The sequence below is a fragment of the Electrophorus electricus genome, chromosome 19, assembly GCF_041902795.1.
Source record: "Electrophorus electricus isolate QZ-2024a chromosome 19, ASM4190279v1, whole genome shotgun sequence".
NCBI classification, from domain to species: domain Eukaryota; kingdom Metazoa; phylum Chordata; class Actinopteri; order Gymnotiformes; family Gymnotidae; genus Electrophorus; species Electrophorus electricus.
Window position 1 is genome coordinate 14,809,560 of NC_137515.1, and position 13,272 is coordinate 14,822,831.

At 40.3% G+C, this 13,272-nt stretch overlaps 1 protein-coding gene across 4 annotated transcripts in view; it reads left to right on the top strand.

Annotated features, from left to right (window-relative positions):
- Positions 1 to 13,272, top strand: part of ntm (neurotrimin) — a 237,045-nt gene that overhangs the window by 9,520 nt on the left and 214,253 nt on the right. The window lies entirely within an intron of this gene.

Here is a 13,272-nt window from a genome sequence, read left to right on the forward strand (position 1 = left end):
ATCTTTCTTATCAGGAGCTCACTTTGGCTCTGGCTTTAATATGTCATCAGCGGCGACTATAGAGATCAGTGCTGTGCGAGATTTAGAAGGATAAAATAATAACTGCCAATGTCTGATAGTGTAATTTCATGGAGCCAACTGAATGTTAATAGAAGTGTCATTAAGGGAAACTTGTAGGTTAGATGGTAGGACAGTATTATAGTAGAATTGGGTTGCCAGCTTCACAGAGTCTAAAGACCCTTTCACACCATGGTGAGAACTAAAACTAAAGTGTTGGCAGAAAGATCACTGTAATGGATGTTGTCCAGTATTATTGACATCACAAAAAAGATTATAACGTCTGCCACAACTATAATAGCAGATGTCACTGTATTTAGAGATGTTTTTTCATGGGTTTTCAACAATAAAAACCATGAATGTTTATAATCATGGTGACCACATTTTGCAGTGTCCTATCTTTGGTCATTCTTGTGGTAATGAAGAAGAACGACAAACTGATGCTCTGGCCAGTGCTGAATTGTTTTGGTAATTTCTGTGGTGTGGACCGTAAAAGCTCTTCTTTATTCTCAAGCATAGGAGTTCTTTGCCAGTTCTACAGTTTCAAATGTGTTGCTTCAAGATTCTTGAAGTCTGTTTGTGACATGTTGTGATGCAGCGGATTAATGTAGCAATTCAAGCACATCTGTCAGGTACTTCACACTGTAGCATTCAGCAAAGAGTGCAAAACATAGTCTTCCTGTTATGGAGATCATTTAGATCAGTGTTCAAAGGTGCCCTGAAGCTGTGTTTTGATGAAAAGAAAAGAGAAACCAACAGCACTATACCTGTAAAGGCTTCTAAGACTTGAAGTAAGACTCAGAGAAGGTGCTGGCATGCAACTCATTAGCTTTGGAGAGAGTGGCTGAATTCAAGAGATGATTGTAGTTGATTACAGCAGCGTAATGAGTGGAATGATCAGGAGATAGAAGAGACACTTCTGGCCTCCTTCCGAAAGTATTCATACCACTCCTGTGTGCAGCATACTCGCTGGAGCAGTGAGTGTACAAATTCTTGTTGTCTATTCATCTCCTTCGGTGTTGTTGGAACCAATGGCTTGTTAGCTCTGAGGGGAACAGCTACACAGAAGGAAGCAAGAGAGGATTTGTGGGCAGTATATTCAGCTTCTGTAAGTGGCTTTGTGGTGTCACAGTCTCTGCTGCATCTGTTCCCCTGTACCATTATCCCAGAAGAAGCTGTAAAGCGTCCAGCTCAGCCTGTGGTCTTATTATAAATGATGAAATAATTCCTCATGAGGGGTTATGGTCGCTCTGGTTGCTTGTCTACATAAACCAAGTGTGGCTCAGCACGGCAAGCGTACTGTGCTCCGTAGGAGAAGAACACATGTGGTGTCATTAATGGGCTGGTCTCCCGCTGTGGGGCAGCACAGCGGTTAAAATAATGTCTAAATCAGGACATCCTGCCAGTGACTGTAGTGCGAATCACATTCTGGACTGTTAACATTCTCTATGGTGCTTTGAAAGTGTCACTCATCCCTGTCAATCCCTGTAGAGAAAGAAGTGCTTGGAAGTTTGCCTTTGCTACCAGAAAAAAAACAAAAACATGGTGGATATGAATTATGTCATTGACTCCTTATTACCCCTAATATGGCTATTTTTGCAAAATATCTATCTTATTACTCATGTCTGCATTTCTGAGATTTTTACTGTTGTAAGAAGTCAGTCAAGGTGGACTGTTTGCGTTCACAAAAAATAATAGAAGGCAATTTTGCAATCAAGACACCCTGCTGCTTACTGACACTCAGATTTACATTGTGGTCCTATATAGCTGGAGACTGATGCATAAATATTAGGGTGATGCCAGTTTATTTAGATTGATTTTGGAGCAGAGCTTGTATACGTTTAAAGGGGCACTGAAAAGATCACATTTAAATGCATTGCTTTCTATACAAATGCATACAGGTTATGAAGGAATCTTTCTATATTTTTATATATTTTTTTCTATTTCCAAGCCCTGCTTAAAACATTCCAAGTAGGAAAAAACCCCAAACAAAACTGATTTTTTCCCCTCCTCTGCATCCTCTTCAGAATCATCAATATGAAGCAACATATAAAGCAATATGTGCTGGAATCGCTAGGGGAACCTCTGTATTTCCCCACATAACCCCAATTGATTTATCACTATCAGCCCTTGGCTAGAGGTGTGCGATTATCACACGAGGAAGAAATCGACTTCTCGTTGTCAGGCCCCTGGATTTGAGTGTCGATTTGAGCTGCCTGGTCAAATTGGAGTGATTTAATTCTGAAATGCGTCTGCCTAAAGGACCCTGTGGAGATGAGTGAGAGAAGACAGACATCTGGCACGACGCAACTGGGCTCTGCTGCATGCGGCAGGTCACCCGTGTCGAAGAGGCCCCCGAGCGCCCATGCCGAAGGAAGCAGGGTCCTGTCTCTTATGTGTTTATGTTGGATGCAAAGTTGCGTGCTGACTTGAATGTGGACAAATGAAAGCATTGGGGAAGGATGGTAGGGTGGAAGAACAGTCCTGTGGTCAGCTCCATAAAGGGCGGTGATGTCTTTGATTTTCAAGCCATGCAGATGCCCCGCGACTGCATCCACTGGAGTCTCCGTGGTTGGTCTACCCATTCCCATGAGTGACGTTCATTAGCTTTCAGGCTCAGTGGAAAATTCATGTGACTTCAGCACAGGTCTTGATGAGGTGGTGAGGCTCATGCTTTGAATATGCTAAGTTCACATGTTGAGTGGACCAAAATCTGTCTTTGCCTTTGCTTGCAGTTCACGAGACTGTCGTAGCATATGTTCCTGTTGCCAAACTTGTGGGTTGCAAGTGCTACTGCTGACAACATCAAGATGCAGTGTATGACCTCTGTTGTTAAAGTTTCTGTGTTGACAATGACACAGGTGTATTATATTGGAAATGGAACTAATTTGACAACATTTTCTTTGTGTTTGAGCATAGAGTTGTATTGGACCTATCACCTGAGTTAATTTTGTGCATTACTGCTTAAATCATTTGTACTACACAACAAAATTATTCAGATCATCAGATCGATCTTAATTCCAAGTGACACTTTCATATTTAGCACTGTCATGTTTTATTTCAAAAGGCTTTTATTTCAAAATTAATTAAAGTGATATTGATTTTATTTTTTGTAAATATATTTTTATTATTAACAAGTTTCACACCATAACTGAAATACAAAACACACAAGCACAGACACACAAACACAGCTAATTAAATTACAACATGACCCTCACAAAATCAGTACCCTCTGACCAAATGTCTGGTGGAGTTTTGCAGTAGCCCATTCTAGTTCCAGTACATCCAGAAAATAATAGTAGATCTTAATTGGACGTCCGACTATGCATGGATGTTCGATATTGTTTTCTTCACTGCTGTTGACAAGTTTTCAAATTAAATGTTGAATCATCTCCAAGGAGAAGCAGAGTGGAACATAAGGGAAGATCCACTTCTAATAAGGAAGGTGGCAGGGAACTTGCTGTTTCCTAGATACCCTTCATTGCGGGATCTTGCCAGAAAACATGATTAAATGTTCCAACAACACCCAAAGAGCATTTAGAACAAATTTTACCAGCAGAACGTTTAATTTGGAATGCAAGATAAAATGCAATATAAAATGTGCAAATTTGTAGTGTCACAACTGGTCATTATCAATTAAAAATACCTCTAAAATAAATAGATTGGCCTTAGACCATAGTGTAAAGACATAGTTTTTTCCCTGCTAGTAAGCGATTTATTGTACCCTATTGGAAACTTTCTGCTTAACACCAGCAAAGGGTAAGTCTTCAAGTCTTAGTGATTTGACAGTTTTACTTTACAATTCATGTTATGATGTTTTAGAGATAGAGTTGAACCATGTTCTCAGTGATGCCATCTGAAAAGATAGGTAGTAATATCTGAAATTTGCAATGCGCAACCTTCCTGATGTTTTAGACCACTGAAGGGTGGAGAGACACATCATTGACATTTTACCATTACAAATAAAATGTCTACATTCCTTATCAAGTTTGTCAAAAAATCTGGGTGGAGGAGAAAGGGCGACCATTGAAAATGAAAATGAGACATGGAGAAGGATGTTCAGTTTCACCACAGATCCTCTGCCATGTAGAGAACAATGCAGCCATTCCATCTTTTAAAATCATTCCTTTTCTCCAACAGTAAGGAATAATTTTGTGTACACATGATATCTATTTTAGAATGAATCTCTGTGTCTAAGCATTTAAATTCTTGTGGTTTAAGCTAAATGTGCCATGCCCGAGCGTACAAGCTAGGTCAGTATTTAAGGACATTAGAACCAACTTAGTCAGGTTCATTTTGTATCCAGAGAATGTGTTAAAAAGATATAGCACTTAGAGTACTTATTGATAAAGGTTGGAGAGATACAATAGGATATTAACTGCATATAATGATATAGCATGATGAGAGCCTTTAATAAAAATGTGTGTGTGTGTGTGTGTGTGTGTGTGTGTGTGTGTGTGTGTGTGTGTGTGTGTGTGTGTGTGTGGGCGGGGGGGGCTCATGACGTCTGCATCAGAGGGATAGTTGCACAGCATGAGCTATTGGGTTAAATGAGACAGAACAGACCTGGAGAGAGAGGACACCCCTGTTTGCTACCTACCTAAGAAACTGAGACGAGGTTACAGGCCCTGTATAAACAGTTGCAGATGAGTTGGCATAAAGATTTTACCATGTGTATACATTGCAGTCTGATTTAAAATTGTTTCAGAACTGCCCACGTGTATTTCCATTCCAGCTGGTCAAAGATCACTTGATTCTTGTATCTAGGGTGCATAATCTGAAATATGTATCAGTCTGCGGCCTGGAATAAAAAAAACAAAACCAGGAAAACAAGGCAAATGTGTTGCTGTGACCTCTGATGTGGCACGTAGTGGCTTCTCGTAGGGGCTGTGGAGTTGCATTGGATTGGTTATTAATTTCTAGGAAAGAGTTTACTTCTGTTTTAATATACCTTAGTAAGTGGTTTTATCAAAAGCAAGATATTGAAGTGCGATCTTTTGCGGGAAGCTATGGGCAGAGGGGAATTGAAGGACATCATAATGAATGGACTAAGGTGAGCATATAAAGAATTGTGTTATTTAGTACATAATTAAGGGCAGAGGGAGATAAAAATAATCAATCCTAGAATGACATGATGAGCAAAGTAGAATGTGTAGTCCACATAGCTGGGATTATGTCTACGCCAGCGGTTGATAATGTTAATTGCAGTTATGAACTGCTTCAGTAGGTTGGATGAAATACTAGGCATATATGAAATTCATATGTTGCTCGCTCTGTCTAAATTTGTATCCTCTATGGTAATGTAATCTCCGCCCATTAATTGAGTTAACTCATTGTACAGCCGAGGAATCAAAGAATCAAAAATACACATTGGGGGAGTTGGGGGAATACACTACATGATAATATATTTTATACATATTTATATTTTTTTGTGGCAAAAAATTCCAAACACCTAATTAGTTTGATCTGATCATTAAGACCGTGGACATTCCAAGTGATGAAATTACAACTAGTCATCTACTAAGAGCAGCAGTCACTGAAGCTTGAACTTGGCCAGGTGGTCTTAAACCATGGTAGCTGGCTCTGTCATGGTGCTACTTGGCCTGAACTGTTGGTCCATATGATTGTTGAGGGACTAGTGCAGAAATCTCTGACTCTACCTTGGTAAGGAGTTAATTGAAAACCACAACTTTGACAGAGAGTGCATCCATTTTGCTTTTCAGTTTGTTTACAGCATTGATGAGAGCGTTGATGCATTTTAGGAATTTTTTGGGATCCTGGAACATGCTTCCCACATGGGTTTCCATGCCTGTAGCAGTTAACATTAATGCTCATTGTGCCTTTTTCTGAAGATTTAGAAGAGGCAGGTGAAGAATATTCCTTGGCTGCTCTTGTGTGCACAACATCCATTAAGGTTATCATGGAGGTCAAAATTAAGAGAACTAGATGTTTATTCTGTAGAATTTGGAAGCCAGAGAGGCAAGAACCAATTAAATGGTCATTTTAGTCATGCTGCAACCTGAATGTCTGTGATACTGGTTTTATATAACAAAATATTCTGTAACAAAAATTACTGAAAACGTTCTGTATGCATAAACTTTCAGTCTATGTACTTTGGAAGCTCAATTACACTTATGGAATATAGTGGCTTATAATTGGCCTTTGTCTGTGGATCATATAAAAAAGTTGAACCTTTCTGGAAGATAGACACCCCTAATTCACGTTCCTTTAGTGCGACAGTGAACATTAAGACCAAACAGCATTCTAAGACAATTAGAGAAAGTCATAGACATACACAAGATATGCTAAAAAAATAATAGCCAAGTGTTTGGACATCCCAGTGAGCACTGAAACTGGAGTCAAGATGCAACAATATTAATAGCTCTGCATTCAACTGTCATATATAGGATAGTGTGAAGAAGGAATCCATTATTAAAAGCTCATCTGAAAGCAAGTCTGGTATTTGCCAGAGGTTTGAGGTCAGAAGAGAAAAAATTGAGATTTTTGCCCAAATTAAAAATGTGTCTGGTACAAGCCTAACACTGCTCATTCCTCAACACACACTCTTCCAACAGTGAAGAATGTGGGTGCCGTCATCATGTTCTGGGGCTGCTTTTTCTTAGCAGGAATACAGGGAAATACTGCAAAACAACCTGCCTCAGTTAGCTGAGTTAAAAAAAAAAAAGCTTGGGTAAAACCTCTCTCAGCAGAACAGTGGTCCTAAGCACAAGGCCAAACAGCACCTGAGGTGCTAAGCAACAAAAGTGTGAATGTTCCACAATGGCCAAGTTCTAGTGCAGGTCTCAGTCGAGTCGAGAATCTGTGCAAAGTCTGTGAAAATTGTGGTCCACAATTAAGGGGTTAAATATTTACAAAAGCATCTTTGAGATATTTTTGTTCTGCTGACAAATAATGTACTCTGAAAATTTACTTTAAGAGTATATTGATTTGCAGTGGAAATGCTGTCTAAAACAATCTGTGTATCACTTGTAATTCGGCTGAGTCTGATGACCTTTAAGGGGATGGATACTAACAACTGGACACTTGTACCTAACATAAATTGATCTACAAACTGCCATTTTAGTGTAAAACACTTACTGTATTTTATTGACAATTACACAATATCATACATTGTCACAGTCTGATAAATTGTTGGTCATGTAAAACAAACTGTGCGAGGTCGAAGGAGAAAAATGAGGACCCAAGATATATATTTATGCGTTAAATAGAATAGAACAAATTAAATGTCTTTTTGAGGCCAGAGGTTGGCTTGTAGTAAACGTTAGTTTGAAGGGGGCTTTGCAGCAGTAAATGAGTCATTTGTACAGGAGAGCTGAACATATTAGTTCCTTGACGTGATCTGTACCTTCCCTACGGAAAAGAAGCTTGTAAAAGAAGCATGTGTTACAGAATAACAAAGGAAGAGGCTTCTGTTGAAGCTTTTAGTGCCCATTAATTTTTGTGAACTAATTTAATGTTTCTCAGAATAATTACAGAATGTCAGATATTGCTTGCAGTTAGTGGCGCAAAGTGGGTTTTTTTTTAAAATTTTGTCTAATTTGTTACTTCTAATGTTTGTTGCAATAATTAATGAGCTGTTTAAGTATATTTTCAAGTAGAGTCATTATGCTGCTTTGTGCAAGATCCCATGGAGGGGCAAAAGGGGACAGCTTTTTACTGATAAAAATACAATATAAAACTTTCAACAGTGGTTGACAGTATAGTTATTTTAAAGTGAAACTGTTATTTCAAGGTCAACCATCTGAGCACCTGGGAAACCCTGTATACTTATAAAGCTGTTTATAAAATGTTGGACCTATCAGAACATGTACTGTGCTGTTAGAATTTATATTCCAAAGGTATTTCACAATCAATTTTGCTAATAGTTTTACTGTGGGTATTTGTGTAAGTCACTCAAACTGGTGTCCCCATATTTTTTGCTGTCAAGCTTGAAATGCCCTCTGGATCACTTAGAGGACAGATGCTTTATTCAGAGCCGGAGGCAGTCATGCTGTCAATAATCAATTAGCCTTCCGACAACTTGGGAGCCCCAGGAACCTCATGGAGACCGGCATCTTCACCTTCACGAGGCACTCATTTCAGTCTGCCTGTTGTGGTGCTTATTGGATAAATATACACGGCACTAGCTGAAATCCCTTCATGTTTAGAGGCCAAGGCATTGGGCCTCACCACTTCAGCTTAGAGTTAGTGCCCTTACATGTGCAGTCCACAGCTGTTAAAGCCGTTGTTTTTTTTTTTTGCTTTTACTTCGAATTGTAGAAGAGCTAATTGTTTACAATGTCAAACTTAATGTGGGCTTTACCTCACTGTAACCAACATTATAAATAATCCGGCTTTAAGCTTTAACAGCTTTAACAAAGTTTTAAAAATGAAACTCGTTGGTTAGGCTTGACATTCATATTGTTGTCAGAATTGGGGATTGTGTGTTTAGGAGGTGTAGAGGAACGCCAGATGGAATGAAAAGGTCATGGAAAAATAAGAAATCCACTTATTTAATTAAGATCCTTTAGCCTAGCAGGCAGACACATGCACCTCTAAGGCGAATCATGTGGTTTCAGAGAATGAAATGAGGGACAACGAAAATCAAATTATGTGTATTGCATATCTGTGTTAGTGCGATGAGCAATTTTGATTTTAGAAAGATTTTTAGAATGTGGAATTAATAAAAGAGTGGGAAGTGATCCTCCGTGTAACTGACCTGCTGGATAGAAAAGTGACATGCTTTGACAGTGGCAGGAAAAACAGCTTCTTGTCCTCCTGCATAAAGCTAATTGTGGCTATGCTGACAAAACTCTGGAATAGCAGCAAACCTATATGGGGCTGTCTGTATTGTGTAGCACCTGAAGGGTTGCTTTGGCTTTAGATCAAAGGTTATGGAATGAGGAACCAGAAGCAATGGGAGGAATCAGTAACAGAACTGGAAGCGGACCTGGAAATAGAATTAACATCTGTATTTCTTTTAACATCAGATTTGACTGACAGATTCAACTCAGTATTAGAATTGCCATGGCAATATGAATCCTAATATGGACCCTCATACTGAACCCTGTTTCACTTCTCAAATTAACTGCCAGTGCATCACAATACCGAAGGGGATATCACAAACTGGCCGACTTCATTTTAGGTGAAGCAATTGCTCTTCTGGTGGCCTCCGGTCCTGAACAGAATACAAATCATACCGTTTCTGGAACTCAGTTTCAGCATGGCAGGGAGAGAAAAAAAATGGTAACAAAAAGATACAGGTCCCCTGAAAGCCTCCCCTCAGCCTGCTTGCAAGATGCCTGTTGATAAAAGGCGCCCCAAACCTGGCGTGTTCTGCTTGAACCGTAGACGATAAGGACGAGGCCGCCACAAAATGAAGAGTGAAGAAGGTAAAGAATATTCCGCATGTCAACAGACGTGAAAGTGCTGTTTGATGAGGAAACGTAGCCGGTGGAACCGTAGCCAAGTGCGAAAGGCGAATAAAAGGCCCTTGGCATTGCACACCCCCCACCCCCCCCAAAAAAAACCCCCTCATGCCCCCCATCTCCCGACTGCAACGCTGAAACACTCTGAGGCCTGACTGAAACACTGATCAGCTCACTACAGCTGCCGGTACTGGAAACTCTGACACTTTACCAGAAATCCGACTCCTTCCATCAGAACGTATCGGACTGCTTCAGAAACCTGACATTTACAGGCAAGTAGTACTTCTGGAATTGTGATGGGTATGCGGCATGTAAATCTGTAAAATTGCAACAGCACTTTTATGCAAGGATGACATATGTTGAGTAAGTACTAAGAGTGATGTTTACAGATTTTAACATTTTAACAGTATTCAAGAAAATGATGATGTTATTTACTGTTCCCAACGCTTGAATTGCTCTTGCCTGGCCTTCCTTAGCCCTGTGACTACTTTGAAAACAAATGGCCCTGGATTTATAATCCTATTTGGTAAAGGAACTAAGACAGCTCTTAGGTTACTTTCACCCAAACGGGCAGTGTAATGCAGACAATTCTGCAGCCCAGGATCACTTTTTTTTGCAATGGTTGAGCCCAGCTTTGTTGCTCACAAGGGAGATGTATTCTGCTACGTGTATGTGCGCGTGCACCTGGTGTGTGAGATGTGGCGTATCCACCCCCACCACCCCAATCGCCTCTGGTTATGAAGCAGCTTAAGATCACGTAATGCAATAAGTCGTTCCCTCTGGTACTGCTATGCCTTGTTCACGACAATATTCATTTAACACATGAATTCTTTGTGCTATCTCTAGGAATGTTTGTTTTGAATACTTCTTTTTGCATATCACATGATTAATGGAAAGATAAGATTTTTTGATAAATTACTATTAAAGCCACATTTTTTGATCATACAAGTACACCAGTACAGTGTATTCTCTGTACTCCTACCCATGAATGTTAGATCAGTTATAATAATTGCCCTGTAGTTAAATCTTTTCTCTTTCTGCTGCTGCTAAAATATTACCAGTTAATATTGGAATGTGTCCTCTTGACTTAAAAGGTGGTAATCCTCTGGTCATTTGTGTAAGCCTCAGTTCTGTGATCATGCATGCTTTTTGGCACCAAATTATGTGACAGATCTTGGATCCAGGGGAGTTACAGGGATCCGGTCAATAGCCCAGACATTTCTAAATAGGGTTAAATATGGCTGGCTGGCATAACCACTCTCATACTGAATAGATATCCATACTAGTCTGCCAAATCTCCAGGATGAGACATTTTAGATTATGATCATGTAATTTACAGTTTTAAGTAGAAAAATAATCTTAATTTACTCTTTCTTTCCTGTTGCAATGGCTTCCTACCCCAGTGGCACTCTAAACCCACATAAGACTATCATGGCACAGCCCCCTCCTTCTCGACTCCTCCCTATGCTCGTCGGGCATCGTGTTTGTGTGTGTGTGTGTGTGTTTTGTGTGTGTGTGTGTGTGTGTGTGTGTGTGTGTGTGTGTGTGTGTGTGTGTGTGTGTGTGTGTTTGTGTGTTTTGTTTTTTGTGGGTTTTTTTGTGTGCGTGCGTATGTGTGTGTTTTTTTTGTGTGTGTTTTGTTTTTTTGTGTTTTTTTTGCGTGTGTGTGTGTGTGTTTTGTTTTGTTTTTTGTGGGGTTTTTTTGTGTGTGCGTGTGTGTATGTGTGTGTGTGTTTTGTTTTGTTTTTTGTGTTTTTTTGTGTGTGTGTGTATGTGTGTCTTTGTTGCTACACTCCTCCCTTGTTATCGCCCTTATTAACGTGTGTATTTAAGGTTCTGTTTAGTCATTGTCCTTTTTCGTTGTTTGACTCAATGTATGCTATTGTTTGCTAGCTTATCATGTTTTGGGTACTTTTTTTTTTATCACTTGTAACATTTTGGGCTTGTGTTTTGTTTTCCTTTTTGTTGCGTGTTACAATAAACATCTGTGCTTGTGCGAATACAGCTCGTCTCTGCTTCCTGTCTCGCCTCCCAACGTTACAAAGACATTCCATGCTTATACACGCAAGCATCTAGCTCGCTTGTGGTTGTTTTAGGGATAAACACATTTCAGATCAAAGACATTCACTTCAGTGTAAGTACTTAAAAGTAGCCTTTAAGTAAAGGATTCCTGTTGTGGGCGAGGCTGAGGAAGAAAAAGGCAAAAATAAATAAATAAATAAAAAAATCCCCACAAAACATACTACACACTTGCCTCTTAGAACTGGTGTCAGGACTGTCAGGTCACATGCTATTAGCCCCAGATTGCAGTATGGCTTTTATTCTGCTCATGGTCACCGTCAACTGATTGCTGTATTTGTAGTGTTACCCATTGGACGTCAGCAGGAAGGCAGGTTATAGGAAGGCAAGCCTTTCAGAAAGCCCCACACCTTAACTGGTAATCATTTAGTAATTCACTCCGTTTGACAAATGTGGTACACCCTAGCCCGCTTTCTCTTTTACGGTCGGGGTTGCGGGCGAGCCATTAAGATAGTCTTAATGTGGCGTTATGTTTAGTACGCCTTTGCGCAGCGCATATTTACCCTGCTGCCATTTCATGACGGCAACAGCGCTAATGTGCTCGGTCAGCGTTTGCGCGTTTGGGTCATTTATTAGCGAGCACTTTCACAACGACTGGGTTACTCGCGCAATGAGAACGCTCCAGGTGAAGCTGGTGCTTCCAGGTGAAGCTCATTCATGGCGACAGGTGAGGGCACTAGCTTTGCAAACGAGCTAGCGAGATACGGGTCGTTAATACAGTTAGGAATAGAAGACAGTCGCCATAATTTAATCCGGCTCACTATAGGAAGACGCCATTTTTTTTATTTTGGCTCAGAGTCAGCAGCCACTCTCAAAGAATGATAATTCTAAAAAGATTTGGCACCTGGAGTTGAAGAGCGAACTGTGACTTTGATGTACTTATCCACTGGTCCATCCGATACGTCCATTTCAGTCCCCTGGATTACACTAGAAATACTCCTTTAAAATATCATTCATGCTGTGTTTCAACTAGTACTAACATACCATGCTCATGTAACAACAGCCAGAGAGCTGATCCAGTAATATTTAGACTCAAGGGATCACAAGCTGTGTTTTGAAATCAGATTGGTATGGGTGTCTGTAGTTTAGTCTGCACAAACGGAGATAATGTGCTTTTGTATACATTAGTCTTTCAGAGTACATGGTGGTTAGTTCAGCGTTGTGACGAATTTGTTTTGGGTGCCACTGCAAAGCCATCACCCCCTTGATTAGGCCGCCTTGGCCTTTTAGTGATAATGCATCAGCTATTGAGAGTAATGGTTTTACATAAGCACCATCTTTCCACGCTCATACCTGACCTTTGGGGTTTGATGTTTTATTGTCAGTCTTTTCTCTCCAGCCGGCACCTATCTGCAGGCGGAAGTGCTGTAACACTGTTCGCTGCTGTCGGCTTTATGGAAATGAATCATGGCTATCCTGGCCAATGTGTTTGTGTGACAAAATGACTAACAGCTGCATGTGCGCTGCATCACAATGCAGGGCCTACCTGCACAGGCGACGTGTGAGTGCACGGGCGTGTGTTTGTGTGCTTCGTGTATGTTTTTGTGTGCGTGTGCGTGTGCGTGTGTGTGCGTGCGTGTGTGTGTGTGTGTGTGTGTGTGTGTGTGTGTGAGTAAGATAAAATAAGGCTCTCTATTTTAACATTAGTGATGCGCTTATGGTACTATCTTGATGTAGAGCTCTGTGATGGAACATACAGATTAGGGTC